The sequence below is a fragment of the Haliaeetus albicilla genome, chromosome 3 (assembly GCF_947461875.1).
Source record: "Haliaeetus albicilla chromosome 3, bHalAlb1.1, whole genome shotgun sequence".
In the NCBI taxonomy this organism is placed as follows: domain Eukaryota; kingdom Metazoa; phylum Chordata; class Aves; order Accipitriformes; family Accipitridae; genus Haliaeetus; species Haliaeetus albicilla.
The window spans coordinates 5,850,231-5,862,415 of NC_091485.1; the positions used below are offsets into that span (position 1 = coordinate 5,850,231).

Below are 12,185 nucleotides of genomic sequence, written 5' to 3' on the forward strand. Positions count from 1 at the left end.
GTTGTTGTCTTTAATAAAAACTCTTTACTGAGCAGTATATTACTGAGTGTATTTATTGAGCAATAAACAAAATTTATTGGATAATTTCTGTATTTTTATAGTTGATGGTAGCTGCAAAAAAAGAGAGCAGTGCAAAACTGGTTTACATACTTTGAATGATCGAGAATTGATTCTGTTTTATTTAAGAATTTTAAGTATCATTAAAGTAGTAAGCTAGAGAAGGTGCTGTTTGGCTGAGTGCTTTACTATCCGCTAGCAAGGCAGCTGATAAATCTCTATTGAAAAATCATTTGAAAACCTAATACATGGGATGAGTGCTTACTGGGTTATGGATGTTCATGTTCACTTTTCTAGCTGTATATTTTTGCTCTGCTGGGGACAGTAAAAGGAGAAAAGGACTGGTGGGAGTGCAGGAGCATGAGGGTCAGGTTGAGAAAGTGGGAAGAAATCAGACCAGTGATGGGAAATGCATAGGTTTTCTTACAAATGTGAGCAGAGAGTCAATGTAGTGTCTGCATAAACAGCAAAGGAAATGTGCACATTTTAAATGCATTCAAGGCTGACTTTTCAGTCTGAAGTTATTGCAGTTTTGCATATGCTGGCTGAAGAGAAGGAAGTTAACAAGTCACAGGACAGGCTACAATACCATGATTGTGGTTTTTTTCTGGAAAATCATCCTGATTTTGAGTGCGATTGACTTTATGCTTTTGGATCTACTGAAATTGAGAGTACTGGGTATCTAAGTCCTTTGCCCAGCGCAGAGAGGATGAATGGACAGACCAGTTACTCCTCTGGCTGCACTGGATCCCAGTGGCTGCCATGACCCAGCTGCAGCCTGGGCAGAAGGAGCTGGCAACCAGGGGGCTGGGAGCTGCTCTCAGGGCACTCCTGTTCAGGCAAGGGGAAAGGCAGTCCTTGGGGGAGATAGATAGGAGAGAGAGCGCTGGAGAACACTGGAGTGCGAGGTGCCTACTAAATAAAGGAGCAGACCCATGGAGTGGGGAGGGATCAGGGAAAGCAGGCACTGCTTAATGCCCCATTTCTCATTGGAAAGGGTGGGCCTTGCTGCCCTATCTCTGCCCTTGCCAAGTGGCAGTGCTGGAGCTGAGGCAGAATTGACAAGAGCAAGACAGTCAAGGAAAACCTGTTCTTCGTCTCCTGCCAGCTTCCCTTCCTTGTGCTGCCCTTGCCCATGCCTGCCCTCACTAACTGGAGTAAGGCTGGAGGGCAAGGCATTTCTGTTAGCTCGAGGAGGTGAACCTCACATATCAACAGCACTGTGCAGCTGGTTTTGTCAGGGAAATTGTGTGCAATGGGAGCTGAGCTGGGCATGGGCAACCTAGAGTAATCTCTGAATCTAAGTGTAGAGAGGACCACACGTGACAGTCTGCAGAGAAGATTCTCCAAGGCCACTAAAAATGCCATAAGCTTGGACATCTGCTTGACAGCTGACTTCAGCTGTTAACTGAGATATCCGCATTTAAAGAGCTTGCCTGCTCGTAGCATGTGCAAGGCTGCATGGGAGGTGCAGCGGGATTGCTTTTGATGCCTTCTGCCAATGGAGGGGAAGGCAAAGTGGCACACAACAGGCACAGTGCACTCCCTGTTGTGTGCCACTTTGCCCTCCCTCTGCCCATGTCCTCATTCCTCTCCTTGCTGATGATGCTTAGCAAAGCATCATCAGGGTTAGACAAAGTTGGTGTGGATTCAGTGAGCTGGCCTTACTGGCTCCAGAGTGACTGAAAATGCTGCTACCCGGGGAAAATTCTGCACAGGAATGGTTCATGCCCTTCTTCCTCATGTCACATTGTCCCGGGGCTGTACAAAACACAAGCATGCATACGTTGCATTTAGCCACTTGCAGAATCTGATGCCAACCATCTTGCACTGTATAATAATGAAATGTGGGGAAAGCATAGTTTTTGCCATGTTTTAAGAAAAAACAACCCCTTTAAATTAGAACTTGAGCCTGCAGAAACAAGTGACTTTTGTGAGAATGGGCTTGTGATCCTAAAGCAGTCATGCATACCTACCTAGTGAATTGGAGTAACCCAAATAAAATCAAGAATACAACTCTAGGGAGAGAGGATATTTGGTTTGTATAAACATTATTCTTGCAGATTGGTGCCAGCTTACCACATTGATGGGGTTTTGTGAATACAGTCTTTGCAAATAACTGCATATGCAAAGTCTTTGTTTGCAAATTTGGAACTCAGCTGAAAATTGAGCCTTAAGCAAATTTCTTCATAGCTATATACTAAAAACTGTCTGATGCCCTGTATAATGCAATGAAGAAGCTCAGGCAGAAAATTGATCTGCACTGACGGCATTTGTATTTTTTTATTGTTACCTCTGTGCTGTCCCTGTGATTCAGTATGATGTGGGTGAGATGTTTGTACTAGTACACAGGAAACCCTTGAACATAGAAAATAGATCACATTCCCAAGGGGGAACAGCAAAATGACATGAGATCCGTAGAATAAGGAATAACTAAAATTGCCCAATTATTTAAACTGAGGTATTTTTCTATCAATATAAGATCTTGCTGAGCTTCCGAGCATAATTTAGAGTACGCATTTTGTCTGCAGTTCATGATATAAATATTTTATATGATCACCCACACTATTAGAATAATAGAGGTAGTGTTATTTAATCCACTCCTGGCAAAGCAGATGCTTGCCAGAATGCATAAAGCACTCAAGGAACTCTTTTTGTTGTACTTGAAACTAGTTGGTAGAATGATTTATCTGAAGTTAGACTCCTCATTGTGGAAGTGGATTTGATGATGCTTGTGAGACACAATTTAAGGTTGTGTTGAAGGCTCATTAAAAAATATGTAGTCAATGGAGATGTTGTTAACAACAGAAGGATGAAAAAAGCCTCCCTAAAAGGTAAGCAGGTAAAGCAAAAATCTTGCCTGGGTAGGAGGGCAGGGAGGAGGCTGGGAGAGACTCCATGCCTGTGAGTTCTTTCAGTTGAGCTTAGTAGAAATTGTGACCACAGATAAGTGGAGTTGAATACACCTTTTGAAAAGCAGTTGCAAGCGTAGGAACTACAAGCCTTAGCAGAGAGCATGCAAGTGCTGTGATTTTTGCGTAGTGATCTCAGAAAGTGTGTTGCAACCTGGCAGGGCTGGAGAAGTTTAAAATTTAATAAAGCTTTTTCTAAAAATACAACCTTTGGAGTACTTTAATACCTCTCGTGACAGTCATTGTCTCTATTATTCTTTACCTGCAGCACATGTTTCAGTTCCCTATAGCTGATATACTCAAGACTACAGTCCTTGGGTCTGAGGTGGGTATTTGAGTGTCATAGGAGTTAGGATAGGTGGTCCAAATACTCCTTCTCTAGCTTCCATTTCTACAAAGTGGAGGTGAGATGAATATTGATTGCGAAGCACTATAATTTTGCACACTTGAGCCAGGGTTTAGTAACCAGAATGGGATTGTTGCTAAAATCCTATGGAAAACATTTGATGCTATGCCCTTTTCCCCTGAGGTGATTGTGCCTAAAACTGTAATGTGTAAGGAATGATAGAAAGATGACTATTTGTTGTGTGCATTTGTTAGGTGATACTATGTCATTCAGCCCTGTTCTGTTTATTTACACTTTGTTTTTCATGCTTATTGTAGCTTTTATTAATGTGTTTGATAACATGGCGTCAGCTGCAAGGCAGAAACGTTTGCTCTGTTGGGGTTTTGTTAAACTTTTCAGTATAGATTAAAAAACTTCAGCAGCCCCTGGATGGATAGGCTTGAGCTGGAAATTTACGTGTGAGTAACAAATATTATAATGCAGATGAGCCAGACAGGAGAAAGGGAAATTTATAAGGGACTGCTCTGGCAGTATTAATCTGCCTCATGTAGACTGCGTGATGAATCATCCCACATTGCCACAAGGACTGCTGCTGCTGCTGCTGAGCTCTGCCAGCAAGTGGGACAATAAAAAGTGTGCATGGAAGGGTGGAGGGGAGGGCACATGCGAGGGATTAGGAAAGAGACAAAGAAGGAACAGCTATTTAAAACTGGACATCTCAAGCCTGGCCAGTAGTTCGTGTTATATATAATTCAGCCAATTCATTGGGTAAATCATTTCATATGCTCCATGAAATGCAATTTGCTTCCATGGCCAAGCATGACAAAGGTTTCACAGAATTGCAGTTGGCAAAGAGCTCTTCTAGGATAGTTAATTCAGCGCCTGTGAGATTGCTGAGGCATCTTGTCAGAACATTAAATAATCACACAATGTCATGAGGGAATATCTAATTAAGAGCCCAATTTCTCAAGGGTCTGAGTACCTGTTACAATGTACTGAGAACCCTTAATTCCCACCAACAAGAGCTGCAGCTTAGGGTGTTCCCAGCAGGCATTTAATAGGTTTGTGCCCTTACTTCATGTGGCTGGGCTAAGTCCAGGCCAGTCAGGTGAAGCGACAGTAATCAAACAAGACAAGATAATGACAAATAAGGTTACATCCCAGCAGGAATGTTATTACTTGCAGATGATGGAACATACCCTGGTGTGACGTCCCTGGAAAAATTAGGGCCAGATTTAAGGGTGCACTCTTAGGGGTTAAATTTATACCTTTGAGAAAGATCCGCCTGTATTCATCCAGTGCAAAAGATGTGTGAAAGGCAACATGAATCCTTTATCAGCCCAGACTGTCATCCTGTGGCAACAAGTGACAGAGTTCCCATCCACAGTTCGGTCCCAAGGACTTAGTGATTTAGACGACCTCATGAGGGCTGTCTGCCTTACAAAGGCAAACACATTGCATCCAGTGTTTGGGAAGCATAAAAGTTGAGTAGAGTCATTTTGGGGAAATCTGTGTGCTGAAGTTCCCTGAGCAGCATTCTCGGCGTGACTCAAGGGGTAGAACAAAATTTGAGGTGGACAGATGGAGATGTATCAGTAAGACTTTTTTCCCTTCTTACACACCTGCAGCTATCTAAAGAAGAATGTTAGATGCAATCAGAAGAGAGTAGACATTGTATTTTGGCTTATGATGCTTCTCTTAGGCAGAGATGAGGGTAGAAATGGTGTTCTTTTTTTGGTATGAAGAAGTGTTACAAAAGGAGTAAATGAGAAAGAGCATGGCATTATGTTAAGCACTTTGGGAAGAGTGAAAAGTTAAAATCAATCTCTGTGTTGTCAGGCTCTTAAGTGAGGAATGATGCATTAGACTACCTGATTTTATTTGGTTTGTTGGGAAACTAGAGCTGCTGTGCTGTTTCTTGAACGGAATTACAGGCTTTATTTAAAGAGAGATGCAAAGCGCACACATCATTCTGGAAGAGATCAACATAAGCGTTTTCTATATCATGAGTAATGTTTACTGGAAGAAATCAAATTACTGTTACAGAGACCATCTGTTTTCTTTGCATGCAATCATGTAAGTGTTTTAGGACAAGCCATCCTTTTTAATCAGTTGTGAATCTCTTGTGGGAAGGCACTGTTTTCTGTAATAAAATCTATTTTTATGATAAATGTAAGAGTTTTAAATACTGGTTTCTTCTGCATAAATATAGTGTACATATTGTTCGTAATATAAAGAGTAGGGTGTACAGCATTAGTTATTATCTGTCAAGAACTTAATTTTAGGGCTTTTTGGGTAGCTGTTTTTGGATATTTTTTGGATCTGCAACTCATTGGCGTTCAACTGTTATAGCAAATAACATAATGAGTAATACGGTCAATTTATAGCCTGGGAAATTGCTTCCTACCTACATTTAGTAAATGTAGTATATAGGGTCTCTATTTTGTAACACACCTACTGTGAGAAAAGTGAATACTGGGGAAGATGATTGTCCATTCTCTAAATGCTTACACTTGGAAAGACTGAAGAAAAAAAGGTGTGGCTTGTTGGAAAATGACCCTATGGAATGACGTTAGAGGAACTTGAATTTATGGTGTAAGAAGTCAGCGATGGAGTGTGAGATACACTTCATGTTTAAGGGTAGCACATTCATGGATGTATATGGTCTCGTTCATTTTAGTGGATGCTTAATTCAGCCTGCCATTTGATTTTTTTATCACTTCTGTCAGCTTCCCTGATTCATATATTGTCTTTGGGTTCACATAGACTCATAGAATCATAGAATGGTTTGGGTTGGAAGGGACCTTAAAGATCATCTAGTTCCAACCCCCCTGCAACGGGCAGAGACACCTTCCACTGAACCAGGTTGCTCAAAGTCCCATCCAGCCTGGCCTTGAACACTTCCAGGGATGGGGCAGCCACAACTTCTCAGAGCAACCTGTTCCAGTGCCTCACCACCCTCACAGTAAAGAATTTCTTCCTAATATCTAATCTAAATCTACCCCCTTTCAGTTTAAAACTGTTACCCCTTGTCTTGTCACTCATGCCCTTGTAAAAAGTCCCTCCCCATCTTTCCTGTAGGCCCCCTTTAAGTACTTGAAGGCTGCTAAAAGGTCTCCCTGGAGCCTTCTCTTCTCCAGGCTCAACAACCCCAGCTCTCTCAGCCTGTCCTCATAGGGGAGGTGCTCCAGCCCCCAGTCATCTTCGTAGCCCTCCTGGTGGTTGCTCTTGAATTCAGAGGAAGCTGAAGGTCTGCATCTTAAGCAAAGTCTCCTCTGATTTTAAAAGAAGCTGTGTATGTGCAATATTGGAAGTTGTGTTGTACTGTATCAAATGCCCCTGAAATAAAAGAAAGGAACAAGAACTGTAAGTAATACAATTGGAAATTCCCTGAGAAGTTTGGCTGTCCTTCTCAATGAGGTTGGCAAGCCTGAATTTCATTTGTTCAGACATGTTCAAATCAATGGTATTTTGTCTGAATAATTAAGCTGCTTACTCAGGCTTGAAAAGTGTATGGTGCTAAATTCTTGCTTTTTCTTGGATAAACATGAAGAGGCAAAGAGGGAGAAACAGATGAAGCATGCACCTGGAAAATTGATAATGCCTACACTCTGGTGTCCCAGATGGTCCCTGGAAGCTTTCTGCCCAGGGAAACATCTGGTGACATGAAAGGTCCCTATAAGTCCTTTTGTGAAGGCTGGACTCAAGATCTCCATGTCCTATCTATTCCCACTTATTGTAGTGTCACTTGTGAACTGCCAGTATGTGGCACAGGGAAAGCTGTCTACCAAACTGCGCTAATCAATCCTAGCACCTACCTAGACCTGGAGCTTGCCTAGATCAGTCAAGAGTCTGATGAGAACTAGCTTGTCAGTTAATCTTCTTTTATCAGTCTACATTAATTCAATAAAAGGAAAAAAGCAGAACAAGGTGAATGGCTTACAAAATCATATAAGTAATAGAGAGTGAAAGATAAAATAAAAAATAGAAATGCAATTAGTAGTGGTCTAACAGTTTTACCCTGTTCACAGTATTTTCTATTCAAATTCAGCATCTCTTCTTTCAGGAAAGTATTAAATATGAGATAAATTGCTAATTTTATTTTTTTTCCTGGTTTTTCTTTTTACTTCCACCCTTCTTTTATTCAGAGGGAAGAAAACTTCAGGCAAATGAAGTATTTTGTAGAATCACAGAATCGTGTTGGTTAGAACAGACCTCTGGAGGGCATCAACAATGTCCTAGTTCAAGCAAGAGAAGGTTAAATAACGTTGCTCAGAGCCTTGTTCAGTTGAGTGTAGATTATCTACAAGGATGGAGATTCACCAGCCTCTCCCAACTACCTGTTCCTCAGTCTTCCTTTTGCTGCTGATTTTCCCTGAGAAGCTTATCTGGTTGCTCCTCATGTCCCTCACCAGTTTCAAGTCCTGCTGAGGTCTGGCTTCCCCAATTTCGTCCAAGCAGGCCAGAACAAGGAAGTTCTGCACTGGTCCCAAGTAACCCTCCCAGCCTCTTCATCCTCTGTCTGTCCACGCTGCCCTTCTGCCATGCCTGCACGACTTTCCACATGGCGAGCTGGGAAGTCCCCGTGAGCCGGGGAGGCTGTGTTCAGCAAGCAGCTTGCTCTTCTGGGCCCCTTTGCTGTCTTGGTTTTCAGGAGTCACGTTTCAGTTTAAGCTGTCAAAAAAATTGATGCAAATGTTGGGTTTAGATTTTTCAGGTCATCCTTCTTACTTCCCACTCTTCCATCTTCACATCCCCAAATCTTTTTTAGAGAGATATAAAAGTGTAATCTGAAGGATATAAAAACACTGTATTTCCACAAGTTTTTCTTTTTTAGCATGATTTTTCATTTGTATGTGAGTAAATTTACTATACTTTTTTTTGTTTGTTTCGAAGTTGCCAGGTATTTGACTTTTTTTTCTGGATTTTTTTTTTTTTTTTTTTTAGCCAGAACTTTGGAACAGTCACCATGAGTTCTCTAACAGCTTCAGTAGAATAGGCACTATATTTTCCAGTTGTATGGTCTGGTTTTATCCAGTAAAGATATATTGATGTATTTTCAATTGTCATAGAAGATATTAGATTAGTTCTAAGAACTGTAAATGTCAACACTGCTGCTTGGAAATTATCATATTTTTATTATTAAGAAATAATTCAGCAAAATGACTTAATTTGCCTAGTGGTAAAGAAAGTGGTAAACTATGAATTACTGTTGTCATAGTTACACTGTATTTTGATATAGTAGTTGTGTTCATCTAAACAGTAATAAAATAATTTGCTCAATGAGCAATTACAATAAATATCTTAAAATAAAAGTGCAGAACTCCTGACTCCATTTTAAGTGCAGTAAGTAGAGAATACTGCTGTTTATTTCAAGAATTTCCTGTGTCTGCAGTGCTGATTACACTGAAGTGGGAATCAATGACAAGGTGCCATATAGGAGACTTTTTATTTATAGTAGCTTTATAACTGATCTAAAGTGAGATGATAGATTTTGATACCCATGACCTTTAATAGAAAAATCTCTAAAGAGAAGTTTCCAATTTCACCTTCAAAGTTACCCCTAGTGAAAGTCCTTTGTATTTTAGGCTTTATGAGGCAATTAAAATAATTACCCATTCTTGGTTGGGTTCTTTCTTTTTTTCTGAATTATTCCAGTCTCTTGACTGTTCAGTTGACAAATCAGAAAAATTGTGCAGGGAAGCTCTGAAATCCTCAAAGCTAGGCATTTGCCCGTTTCTGCTTTTAATAATGTTCTTAAGTGCAGTATGTTTGGAGGTTTGCATGTTTGCTTTTCTCCACTTGACCCATGGCAGCCCAGTGGTCGTAGAGGATGTGATTCGTGTGTGCGTTCTGAATTCTCCTCTTCCGCTTCTCTACCAGATGCACTGATTTTCTGAAGGAAATGGAGCAGAAAAGTGCCATAGATGATTATCATGCTTGACTTTGAACTGGTTTCCCACAGCTCACTTGGTGGTACAGGGAGGAAAAGAGGGAAACAGAAATGCTTGGTCACCATTCTGAAATATATTTAGGTCTGGCCAGTTCATCTTTAAAGAGGAAAAGTCTATAGGTATTAAAAAAAACCACAAAAACAATGAATAATCTTTAAGGAAGACATTCTGGGGTGAAAAACAAGTAGAAAATATAATTTAGAGAAGGTACAGGAAAGAGAATATGCATAGGGTGATGAGACTGAATTAATATTTCAGAAGGGATCGTGGTCATTGCTGTAGTACCTGAACAGTGGGATAGAAACTTTAAAAATAAATGCATTTAACACTGATGAAAGAAAAACTTACTTGAAATGTGCCCAGTTAACTAGTAGAATTGATTGATATAAGATTCTAGTGAGTAAAACACTGGAAAGTCTCACACATATTATTTCTCTACAACTAAATAGGGCAGCATAAAAGATTCTGGCACTTACTAAGCAATAATCCCCCCAGGCTGCTTATTTGGAAACCATCTCTTGGGGGTTTTATTCTTCAATATTGGCTACTGTTGAAGGCAGGAGGTAGGAACTACTTGAATTATAGTATGATTGGAAATGATTGTCCCAGTGCCTTCATATGCCACATATGATCTCTATATCTTCTCTGTCACAGGAAACCATCTTACACCCAGAGCAAGAAACGTAAATTCACTTGGCTGTCCCATATCTCTAAGGGACCTGATGCATGAGTGGACTAGAGAAAGGAAACAGAGAGAAAATCCCAAGACCTACAGATCATCTTGCTGGCAGGGTGAGTAAATGTCCCGGCATCTCAGTCTTGCATTGTCAGGTACACAACGAGTGATCCTGCCTTAAACGTTGCCTCAGGAATTTCCTCTCCAGTAATTTTTGAGAAAAAGATGATAAAAATGTCTCCTGTTTCCAGGTCTCTGACACTGGTGCCCCACATACGTTCAGAAGTACTAAGCCAGACACCTCCTGTATTTTCAGTTTAAGCCTTGAACATGGATTTAATAGAATAGGCAGTTCTGTGTTGTGGGGTTTTTTATGCACGTTGTGCTGTTAAGGCCCTTTTCAAATTGAGTGGGTGAAAAAGAAATATCTAACTACTACCGAATCTGTCCAAACTCCTCATGACTCAAAAAGAGATCCAAGAGAGGAAAGAAAGGAAGAAAACTCATTTTCCCGGTGCTGACTGTACTTAGACTCCTACAGATCTGGGCCTGTGTTCCCTGCTTTCCCTAGGCAATTCTTTCTTGCTTACAAAATGCAATGGAAAAAATTACCTAGCTGAGAAGCAAATGTGTAGCCAACTTATGTGATAGTCAGAACCTAATTATATGATCCCCTTTTCTTTCTGGGTTCACCTGTTCCAAAATGTGGTAGAGGTAGAGACCACAGCAGGGTCTGGAGCATTTTCTCCAGTTCGTAGCAGTGAGCCAGGAGGTCTGTCAAGTACGAACAAGCCAATCCAATAGATTCAAGAGTCCCATGTACAGAGGATGACTTATTTTTCAAAAAGATGATCCAAATCAAAACAGATGACTAAAATGGCAGAAAATAAAATTAAAAAAAAAAACAAAACACAAAACCAACCTGAAGATTACCTCGGAGTTCTCCGTCTGGTGGTTTGCGTCTCTACAAAAGGCATAATAAAAATGTTGCCTTCCTCCATTGGGATGGCTGAAACTCCCTCTGAGTGTGTGCTTCCCCACTGTATTTGGTCCTGCCCATTTCTGCACCCTCAACATTGACAAGGCCCTATCTGCTCCTGTCTTCTGTGCTGGAGCAAAAAGCATGAGCTGAATGAGTAGAGCAAACCCATCTTCACTGCAACCCAGGCCCATTGGACACTTTTTAAGGAAAATGTACAGCAGCTGAATTACGGTTTTAGCTGTGTGACAGCCCACCCCAGCTAGAAACCTTAAGGCAATTTGCCAGAGCCTGCAACACGATAGAACAAAACGAAGGATACTCCAGCGGACAAGTATTTTCCTGCCAACAGCTCTCTGATATGCAATGCAATATCTAGCAGTATAATAGTGCCTTTACAATTGCTACTAGATGATGTGTTTAGTATAATATTAGGCTGTTTTTCTTAGCATCCAAGCAATGTTTCGACTTTGATGAAAGTCTGCTTTTTCCTACTGCACATTCTTTGAGGGGATCTGTGTAAACATCAAAGCTGTCTCGACTTTGCCTTACTCTCCAGTTAGAAAAAGGGGAATTTTGCTATTTTTGCTTTTTGTTTTGTTTTGGGTTTTTTTTGTTTTCAGTAAGTACTACTCTGAGTGTGCTGAAAGATTATTCTGGTGCACAGAATTTTTATAGAAATCGGGTTATTCCCTTGCTCACTCTGAACCCGATGGCAACAGCAACAACAGCCCTGCTCGCTGTTGCTGGACTCTGGAATCTATAGGGAAAGGTGTTCAGGGCTGAAGAGTCACTTTTCTGCTCTAGCAAGCTGCTTCTTGCCTCCTTGTGGAAAAGGCAGTGGAGCAGATAAAGCCGGTGGGCACAGGTTTGTCCATACTTCATAAATAACACAACGTCTTCTTCAACAATATAATTACACCCTCTTGTTTTAATACAGCAGTTACTTTCTGAACCACCACTTATTTCCCCCTTAGTTCTACTTTGTTTTATATATTATCTGTGCAATGGAGGTGGGCTTGACATGCATTGACACAGTGATGCCATCAAGTGAGGGCCAGTAAGACTGAGAACAATAAAGGTGCTCAGTAAGGGTGTCAACATAGTTGAAGGTTAAAGTTAATATTATCTTTATTCTTAAAACCATTCTATGTGTATTGCTTTTGCAATCCAGGTATAAAATAAAAAAGTCCTCAAACTCAGATCTTATTGAAGCTTCATGAGCATTACTACAGGGAAAATAAGAAGTTGGTAAATGATT

General features: G+C 40.7%; 1 protein-coding gene across 1 annotated transcript in view; it reads left to right on the top strand.

Annotated features, from left to right (window-relative positions):
- LOC104315796 (poly(rC)-binding protein 3-like) overlaps positions 1 to 12,185 on the top strand; it is a 526,334-nt gene that overhangs the window by 97,187 nt on the left and 416,962 nt on the right. Inside the window, exon 2 of the mRNA XM_069778730.1 lies at positions 9,924 to 10,061. The gene's annotated coding sequence lies outside the window, so the exon portion shown is untranslated. The remainder of the gene's footprint in view (positions 1 to 9,923; positions 10,062 to 12,185) is intronic.